The sequence below is a fragment of the Peromyscus californicus genome, unplaced genomic scaffold (assembly GCF_007827085.1).
Source record: "Peromyscus californicus insignis strain IS unplaced genomic scaffold, ASM782708v3 Scaffold_12__1_contigs__length_115047231, whole genome shotgun sequence".
Classification (NCBI taxonomy): Eukaryota; Metazoa; Chordata; class Mammalia; order Rodentia; family Cricetidae; genus Peromyscus; species Peromyscus californicus.
In genome coordinates, this window is record NW_026294413.1 from 35,453,591 (window position 1) to 35,464,699 (window position 11,109).

Consider the following 11,109-nt stretch of genomic DNA (forward strand, 5'->3'; position numbering starts at 1 on the left):
CATCAAACATCCTTTTCCTGGGACGCCTGTAAAATAAAAATAAAAAAAATATTAAAAAATAACAAATAGCCAAACCAATGGAAACACATGAACTATGAACCAATGGCTGAAGGGTCACCAACTGGATCAGGCCCTCTGAATGGGTGAGACAGTTGATTGGCTTGATCGGTTTGGGAGGCATCCAGGCAGTGGGACCGGGTCCTGTGCTCATGGCATGAGTTGGCTGTTTGAAACCTGGGGCCTATGCAGGGTCGCTTGGCTGAGCCTGGGAGGAGGGGACTGGACCTGCCTGGACTGAGTCTACCAGGTTGATCTCAGTCCGCGGGGGGGGGGGGGGGGGGGGGGGGGGGGGGGGGGGGGGGGGGGGGGGGGGGGGGGGGGAGGCTTTGCCCTGGAGGAGGTGGGAATAGGGGGTGGGACTGGGGGGAAGGGGAGGGGGCGGGAGGGGGGAGAACAAGGGAATCCGTGGCTAATATGTAGAACTGAATTGTACTGCAAAATTAAAAAATAAATAAATAAATAAATAAATAAAGCAACAAAGAAGGAGAACCACTGTGTACCAGAGCATATGGACAGCTCTAATAGGACTTATTTATTTTATTTAAAAGGAAAAGGAAACAGGCCGGGCGGTGGTGGCGCACGCCTTTAATCCCAGCACTCGGGAGGCAGAGGCAGGCGGATCTCTGTGAGTTCGAGGCCAGCCTGGGCTACCAAGTGAGTTCCAGGAAAGGCGCAAAGCTACACAGAGAAACCCTGTCTCGAAAAAACCAAAAAAAAAAAAAAAAAAAAAAAAAAAGGAAAAGGAAACAAAAAAAGACATGAAATTGTAAGTAGGATATATTGTGAAGTCTATGGAGGGTTTGAACAGAAAATGGATGGATATGATTATATTTCAATTGTAATTAAATATATTAACTGATGGTAAGTATGAAATTTACAAGTAAAGCTTTACTATGAATTTTCTATTTTTGAAGCAATGATGTTTATTGTAGTGTAAAATTTCATATATTTTTAATATTAGCAGAAATAGCACTAAAATTCTAAAGGTGTAGAGATGAACAGAATATGTAAATAATATCTCGTATAAATTGTGCCACAACAGGGGTATCAGGGCACAAGGTACAACCAAAACATAAAAGTAAAATGCAGTGCTGGGTACTGCAGTGAGTTATTACATTTTCCTCTAAAATTTTAAAATTCTACTTATGTAGTGTGTGTGTGTGTGTGTGTGTGTGTGTGTGTGTGTGTGGTGTGTGTGAGGGTGTGTGGGTGTGGGTGTGTGTGCTCACACATGTGTCTCTGTGTATGTGATTTCTGTAGATGAGTACTAGGAAAAACAAAACAATACAAAACAAAAACTATTGATCATGCTAGAGCCCAGAAATCTGTTTCAAGTGCCACCCAGAAGACAGTCTTCATACACATCTGTTTCACAAAGGCTATATCATTCTGTCAAAGATATGATGCATCATGACAAATCAATTATCTGAGATCGACAAGGTAGAAGACTTGGCTCTTTATTAGTTACTTTAATCCAGAGTTCTGACTTCCTCCTGCTTAGCAATATTATCTGTTTTATTTGGACCTTATATCATTATTAACCTGATAATTTTAAAAGTGAAGAAGTAACTAATAGCTATTTGCTTATTTTCTTATGTAATTTTTCTCATACTCAAATATCATCTACATAATATGAGTAAGGAGGCTTTTTTTTACTGTTCAATTAGTCTACAAACTGAAAACTTTTCTCTGACTCATTATACTAGATGCTAGATGTTTGGACAATCTCTAACTCATTCATAGACACATGCTTTCATGGTAATTGCTTTACCAATTAAAACTTCACTCTAGACCAACCAGTGATATTTCTATATGTATGTAAATAAAACACAAATTCTGAGAGTGTATGTCAAATGATACACATAGATCTAAATTTGAATCTAGTATCAGGAGTATGAGTCTGTCCATTGTGTTTATGAAAAGGGAAAGTCAGCACTGACTCTTGTTATTCCTTAGCTATCACAGACCATGTTACCTCATCCAATCTCTCAGAGTTTGGCTCAACCCTTGACTCTCACAGCAGTTGAACAAGCAAATGAGTTACTGTCCATGCGTATGGTCTTGATTATTTCCCAGAACTGTTATAATGATAATGATAGTGGTGCAAGCATTTCCACTTTTTTTTTTTTACTTTAAATATTCATTACGGAAATTTCTACCCAAGCTTAAGAATTGACTCAGACACCTCTAGTTATGTCATAGGCACAAATGAATGTTTTTGTTGCTGCTCTGTAGACTTTTAGGGATGCCGTGTATTGGATTATAACTGAAGTGATTGTGTTGCCAGAAAGGCCATTTTGATTTTATACATCAATTTTCTTAGTGCAATTAAATTAAGACTACTCACGGGAAATGGATGCATGCCACATAGCCTAATGAAATTGTGGTTTCAGCAGGTTAGTCTTAGATGCCCTTCTTTGTCTCTGGTAAAATAATCAAGTAAATGGTCCCTTGCCAATCTTTAAGAAGCCAGACAACAGGACTTATCAGGTAATGTGTGCATTCTTTCTTCTCTGAAGTCTAATACCCTTTGGAAAAGAATTTGAATTCATGGATATAATGTTTTCCTCCGAAGTATAGTAAGCATTACTTCATAAATATTTCATGTATTTTAAATAAATAATCTGTATTATTATTTTCCTTATTAGGAAATGCTATATTTTATAGGTTCAGCTATTTTAAGTTATTATTTCCTTAGTAGTTCTATCAAATCAATGTGATTTTTAAAATGATGTCTTTGAGAATTTTGGACATATTTCAATCACACCCACTTCCTTGACTCCTCCTAGATATATTATCTCTTCCCTATTTGGACTACTTTATATTCTCTACTAAAAAAAAACCAAAATAATAATGTCCAATTTGTGCTGCTCACATTTTTTTTATCTTTGGCCTTCCATTAAAGCATGGTTGACTTATCAGGGACCATACTATTTAAGGAAACCAACTTTTCTCCCAGCAGCTATCATTTATCAATAGTACCTCAGATATGAGATGTTGAATGGCACTGCTTGCTGGTCAAAGGTTGCAGTCTATATCATGTTCTGGCAGCTTTTTCCAAAACCTCCACAACATGGAGACTTTGTCCCTCCCCAGCGAAACTTACCCTGATCTAGAGAATGTCCCTCAGCCCGGAAGACTGACCTTACCTGAAAGCAGTTTCTAAGCCAGATACCTGATTTATCTTGAGCGTGAGCCTTGGCACAGGTTTATGCTAGAAGACTCCCTTGTTGCATATATGATAACTAAGACTTGTGCTAGAAGTCTTATGATATACCCTTGCCATTTAATGCAAATTAGTGTTTGTCCCCAGGCTTCCCACTCCTATATATTCCTTATACTCTGGAATAAAGTCGAGCTGATTCACCGAAGACAGTCCACATGCACAGACCGCTGTCTCCATTATACCCACAGCCTGTTCCCCACTTAGGGTCCCTCTACCCTTGTGGAACAATGCAGCCAAAGATCTAGAGAAAGATGTAGAGCCACGGGGGTGGGGGTGGGTGGGTGGTGGGGTAGGGTGGGGGGTGGGTGACATAGAATTCGTACTTATATCCTTTATCCAGGCTGGGATTTGGTCCGTCCTGCACTTGTATAAAGGTGTCATAATCGTTGTAAATTCGTAAGTACAGCTGCCTTGGGTCAGAAAGACATTACATTCTTGTACTCATCTACTACCTCTGACTCTTGCACCTTTCTGACCCTTCATAGCCCATGTGGGGCTGAGGATCTCACAGTCTCCTATTCTTTGCACCTTGATTAGTTGTAGGTCTCTGTGTTAATCACCGTCTACTGCAAATAGAAACTTTTCTAGTGAAGGCTGAGTAATGCATTAATCTAATAGTATAATGACAACATATCTGGAGTGAGTTTAATTCTGTGTTCATTTAGCTAAATAATAGTTCTTAGGCCTATTTCCTGTAAAGCCTTAGGTTCTTGGCATAAAAATTGTGCAAATTTGATGTGTTTCTAAATTGTAAGTTATGTGTATATTGTGACTACTTATATAATTTTGTAATCTTTAAACATACGTGAAAGTGAAAAAGAATATACTTAAGAAGTGGAAGGTAGAAATATGAAGAAACACATTTGCTGAGGTAATCAACTTTATTCCCCTTGAAATAAATATATAAATGTTTTGCCTTTGTCCTTTTGAAGCTTAAAATCATCTTCATGTGTATCTTGACTAATATACCATAGGTCGGTAACAACAACAGCAAAGTAGAAACCTTATTTATGTGATGGTTGTTTCAGTCACATTTGTATTAGCTTGAAATCCACGTCAATGTTTAATGTTTTAAATCTCAGTTGATAGCATCTCTCTTAATTTCAGGCCCTATAACTTTTATTTTTTGAGACTGAGCCTCATGTAGCCCAGATGGTTCTCAAACTGTGTAGCTTAAGAAGACCTGATATTTCTGATTCTTGTGCCCCTACCCCATAAATAGTGGCATTACGACAATAAGATCTTCAAACACTTAAAAAACATAATAACAAATCACAGAAATAATACTTAATGAATAAATGATTGATTTTAATAGTCCACAAATTCTCCTTTAAATAATTGAAAATAAGTTGATATGGTTTTTTAAAATCAGAACTATGTTCATTTTAGAGGACACATAATGTCAATTATATGCAGCATAACATACAACTCATATAAACAAGTAGCATGATATTCAAAACTAGAAGAACGTAAATAATCAGGCACAAGAAATAAACTTGTTATATGCATGCTTGCACATGTATATACGAGCCAAAACATTATCTATATGCTCTTGTGATTTTTATTTGATACTAGACTTTGAATAAAGATATTCTTGTGTTTTATGAATAATTACTCTTAGAGTTACAGTTAAATGTAGTCATGTTATAAATTTTCAATTAAAAAATTACAAATACTCTAATGGATAGAAATTAACTTTATTCTAAATTTGGATGTGACTTTCAACAGAAAAGACAAGTGTAATATTCTGACAAATTTTTCTTCAAGTCATGATCAAATAATGGGAACAAGTTCTATATTTAACAAAGAGAAAAAACAAAATCCCTGAAACCAAAGTTTTCATCCATTGAAAACAGAGACCAAAACCAGGTAAGGTGAGTTCTAAAATTTCATCAGCTCACTGCTGCCTGTGGACAGTTTCCAGGTCACCACACTGAGTGAAGAAGGTCAAGTGGAACCCACATTCTTACACATTAAGGAGGCTGAGATGCATGCCAGTGGAGGTGATAGCACTTACAACTTCCCACCAGAGTACTGGGTAAAGGAAAGCTATCCAAAGAAAAAAATAGTCCTGAGATCTTCAGGGAGTGCCTTTGAGCCTCGGCTGAGTTCTAATTTCTTCTTGCTCAAGCAGAAACTTATCAGAAGCTAAGAAATAACATTCAAAAAGCAGCAACCTCCATCATCCCCTGTGCTCAGTGAGAGCATAGTGTACCTTCTGTTCTTATCCATCAATCCAAAGTGAAAGAATACAAAATACATACACCACTTGGGATGTATTTGGATGCAAGTTGCCTCAATAGTTAGACTTCATGACACTTAAAGTTAAGCCAGCTTTGAATATGACTTAGAAAAATTCATCAATTACTCCTAAATAGTAATTCAGTTGAGTCCAAAAAACTAACCTGCATATCTGAAGTGCAGTACTACTAAAAAGAAAATGAAAAAGAAAAAAAAAGATAGTAAAAAGGCCAAGTACCCTCCAACCAAAATAACCTCTAACATCTAATCAAAATGAAATCAGGAAAACAGAAAACTGGAAAAAATAAATGAACTTACCAAAGTAAGTGGATAATTTGCTTTTCTGCATGTCTTTTGAGAAAGGAATGTTCACAGATCTTCAATCCTATCTGTTTGGAAATGCTTTGTAGAGACTAAACTTTAGTGATAGAATATTATTTTTTAATCTTCAGACTACATATTTACATATTCTTACAAATAAACTTCCTCCAGACCGAAATCCAAGCAAATTTAAGCCATAGAAGTACAAAGACAATGCCTTCTTTGGAAGAATGGGAAGAAGCATTTATTGTCTGGTATTGTAGTCACTGGTTTCTATATTTAGGGTTACTCACTTCTAATCCAACACCTGCTTCATGCAGAGACCACCTACATCTCTTTCCATTGTCCTGTAACTGAAGAAACTGGGACAAACACAGTGAATATGTAAGCATCCTTTCTGCTATTCCTATGCAAATCTCCTTGCTTATGAACCATGAGTATCATTCAGAAGAATTTAAGGATTTTTTAAAAATTAATTTGTTTTTTCCCTGTCTGCTCTTTCTTTATGGGACAGCAATAAAACACATATTGGAATACTGTACATCATTTCCACAGGTCACAGACACTCGTTTTTTTTTTGTTTGTTTGTTTGTTTGTTTTTATTTATTGGGGATTTGGGAGATACCCTTTCTTTTCTTGCAATCATTTTAGAAGGAAACTACAGCAAGGTAACAAACAATACAACTACAAGAAATAGTAAAGAATAATCTGAAACCAGAATTATGCATGGTCTTTTCTAAGAAAAAAAAAAAAAAGGATACTGTTCAACTACAGCAGGCACTTAGATACTGCATTTGCTATACAAAGCACTGACATACACACCCCCACAAGGTAACAAAAAGCAGTTTGATAGGCTGATATTTGCCTCTGTTTTGTGTGTTTCTCATTTGCTTTAGTAACTTATTCAACTCCACACATACTGGTTAGTGACTCAAAGAGTATAAGTCTCAAACCTGCTCATATCTGGCCTTTCTCAATCTCTTTCAAATCTGAAGGCAGAGAAAAAAGGAGTAACTGGTTATCTTACTGTCAGCTTTTACAACATTCTGTTTCAGATCCCCAAATTTACATGTGGAATTTTGAAGGTATTGTCCTAAATCACTAACCACCTTGGATTTAGGAGGAGCAAAGCTTAACACAGCAGATCACCATCAAATGATGGCAATTATTTGTTCTTGTAGGTTTTACTTAGAAACAGAGTGATAATGCTATGAGAACAGCAGTCATAACAATGATGATAATTTCTTCAAGCCCTCATATGTAACCAGAAGCAGGATAGTGTTTAAACAGCCCACACTTACTTAACCATGCACACAGAATGTCTGAACACAACTGTTCCTCAAATTGGACTGTGGGAATACATTCTCTTTTCTGTTCTTCCCTATGTTCCACGTTAACTACAGATCTTTTTCTATTTGTCATTAATATTTTTATGTACTGTTAGCCGCACTCAGTCCAGTGATGCTTCCCAAACCTGGAAATTCTTGTCCTGAAACTCACTAGCAAAACCCATTTTGTAGAAAGTAAACCCTGTTATTGAATCCCATATGTTACTCTAAAGTATAAAACATGTCTAGGTCTGACTTCTCATGGGACAGAGATGTTGGAAGAAAGTGTAACAGTGGAAAGCTTTAAAGTCTGGACTGTCTCCTGAGGGAGCTTTTATGTCATCTCTGTTTGATCTTTTTAATGCAGAGGCAGGAAGTTTTTAAGTGAAAGTCAAAATACCGGATATCTTAAAGCTGGTAAGCTGTCTGCAGTGAAACTACAGAAAACCCTTTTGATTCCTGGCTATCGCTGGAGGTCAGCACAGTATAAGGAGGGGAGGAATGTGACAAATTCTAGCTACCCTCAGTTCATTCACACTGGGTCAGGCTGATCAGTAGAGGAAGTTGTGTTAGAGTCAGGGTAAGGCTTATTGGACTGTGACTGTTTTGAGCAATACATTCTTAATTTTCAACCCAATTTATTCTATCAAATGGTTTTGAACGCTAATCAAAATCAGGAAGGGAAGTTTATTGAAGGAACTGATTCAGAAATGATTGCTGTTAAGTCTCAAGATTTCAGTTCCAAGAATGGGCATTCTGATATGAGTCCATGTTGTTATTATACATAGCTCCTTAGTGATTCTTGGTCTTTTTTTCTTCTGCATTCACTGCTAATTCTCTATTGCCTGCCCCTGTGTGCCATGATCAATTAATGGATTGAGAACAGTTCCTCAGAAACAAACTGCAGAGTCTATTCTGTGTGGAAAACAAAGAAACTGGAATACATTGAAAAGAAAGGACTTCTTAGGACGCACAAATAACCTTGAGGCCCAGAAAGTTCATTTCCTCCTATTACAAATTTTGAATTGTAAAAACTAACATAAAAATAAGAGTGGGTTACTATTGCCACCCAGTGGAGAATTTCAGCAAATGTATAATTTTTTTGTCTGATACAGCTTTATCTTTATCCACCGAGTTCAATGCTAAGTTTTTAATTTAATCACTCATATCCTAAAAAAGCCTAAATTTTTATTCTGAAATCCTACTGAACTCAGATAGCTGATTTATTTACATCAATTTAATGATCATTTCAGAAAGACTATGTCACTATCACATTGCAAGATTCTCACATCATATTCAAAATATTGGATTCTACACCAGGTTGTATATGTGTGCATGTGTGTGTGTGTGTGTGTGTGTGTGTGTGTGTGTGTGTGTGTGCGTTTGTATATACTTATGCTACCATACAATTCTATGGCATTTGAGGTAGAGATACATATAAATACAAACGTCAATTTTAACAGAATAAAATTATTCTTTTAAATTTCTATTGTGTAACATGCTCTATTCAGTATTATTGGAAACTAAATTAAGATACATCAACATGTATCTTGTATTTATGTAGTAACACACACACATACACACACACACAGACACCAAATCTTTTGTGTGATATTTCTCTTTCTTTCACATACAAAAAACTCACTCAAGTAGAGATGCTAAAAATACAGATTATAAATGGCAATTACTAAATGGATTCCTTTTGCCTTAAATTATATTCTAACATCCAAGCTATTCATTAAGAATCTAGGTAAAAAATGTGAGTGAAACATTGTCAACAATGAGATCATTTAATTTTACAGTAATTACAAAGCCAAATGAAAAGGGATGTCAGGAAAGCTTAAGAGAGGAAGAAAAGGATAATAGTTGCACAAAAGAACAGAATTCTTTCTGAATTCTAAAATTTGCCTTAATTGCAAATAGAATCCCTTCATTTTCATGTCCTTAGAGACTAATTACCTTTCAATGTATCTCAGCACCAAATTTCCTGCATCCTCTTTTTTTTTAAGGAGTAAATGAGAATAGAAGAATAGAAGAAAGCATTTTGGCTCTTTTTTTATTTCTTGGTGGATACTTTCATTTAGTAGATTGTTTAAAATTAAAAGTTAACTTTAAGTTTTATCAGCTAAGTGAGACATGCTTAAAGATTTATAGTATGTAACAATACCTGCCGAAGAGGAAAATCCAGTGAGTAAAATGCAAACCTAAAGAGAAAGTGTTATCAATGGTACCATTCACCAACAAAGACAATGTGTCTGGGATGCAGCTACTGACTTTGTTGTGTTAGATAGAAGGCAAAGTCTTTCAACTGCTACAAGGTAAATAGACAAAGTGTTACCCAAGCCAGCAGTGGAGAACAGCTATTGTATGGCTAAAGTTTGAAAATTAAAAATATCTCTGAAAAAGCTGTTGTTGAGTTAGAGAAGTAACATTTTAGGAATGTTTATTCTATTGATTTTACCTTAGGTTTTTGTATCCATGGTATATTCTTCAGCTCTTTATATTTGTGGTACTTTATAGAGACTTAGCAGTTGTATTTATCTATTCAGCACATGTGTATGCAAAAACAATGGAAAAGAGGCCAGAAATCTGAAAGATGGCAAGCAAGGGCATATGGAAGGTTTTGGAGAGAAGAAAGGGGAAATTATGGAATTATATTTTAATCTCAAAAAGAAAAATGAATAATAAAAGGGAACCAATTTTTACAAGGAGGTATCTGCTTCAAAACCAAGGTTTTTAAGTTCAGCAGTTTGTGAGTTTGATGAGATATTAACATTATTGCATCATATAGTTTTATCTCTGGTTTGAAGATTATTTTGTACTGATTTGTTAACCAAATTTTTGTTGGAGTCTTGTGTTCCAAAATGACTCTTACAAAGGGGTTCCTGTGCCCTTGAATAAGTAGGCACCTCACATTGTGATCTATTTCTATTACTATTCCAGGCTAGGATATCTAAAGACTGTTTCCCTCTTACTAAAGTCAAATAATGACACTAGTTGCCCTAAAATTATATGGAAGAGTGAGAAGACAGTATTAAACTGGGGTTGTAGTTTTTAGACCACTGTATAAGCTGCTTGCCCCATTATTTTAGAGTACACTCTAAACATCCCACTGTGGAGAATGGGCATGGATTTCACAGTCTACACTTGAAGCTGAAAGAATGTAAAGACTCCAAACACTTCACTTTCTTGCTCCTAGGCTTTCTTTCTTCTTGTACATTAAAACAGAAGGTGGAAGGCTTTGATGTATTTCCAGGAAATCTCAAAGCCCTGAATCTCATCAGAAGAGACCTTCAAAACAAGCAACGGAATTATTTGTTAAATTTACTCCACTGCATTGAATTGTGTAAAGTATTAAATTTAAATAACATAATATAGGAAGGATGAGCTGTATTCTCCTGTACACTGGGTGTTGAACTTACGCTGTGGCTTCCTAAAGGAAGTGTGGCTTATAATTTCATTAGGCTGTCTCATCATATTTTCCCTTAGGAATTGTAAAACACTCACTTGTTAAGGTCTTTTTTTAGTCTTTATTTAAACTCAGCGGTTAGCTTTATGTTCAAAAATTGATTTATTATTCTGAGATCTTTTAATGTATGTTATGTGTAGCCGTCCATTGTTATTGACTTTGACACAAAACAGGGACCCATCTTTTAAAATTATTTTCTGTTGAGATTTTAAACACTAAAAGTAATAATAATAACCCATGTTTATTTGCATATACATTTACATTAAATGTTATTTTTATACATGCTACAAAACTGAATTTCCATGAGCAGAAGCAAAGAAATAGAGTTGTAATCTTTAGCTGGATTATGCATATTATCTGTGTAACTGTGAGCAGGCTCTCTCTACAGTGGAATATAGACCATCAGTGTCTAAGAACGTGTGACTACATACTCTTCTTTGTAACAATAGCAGTGGAGATAAATT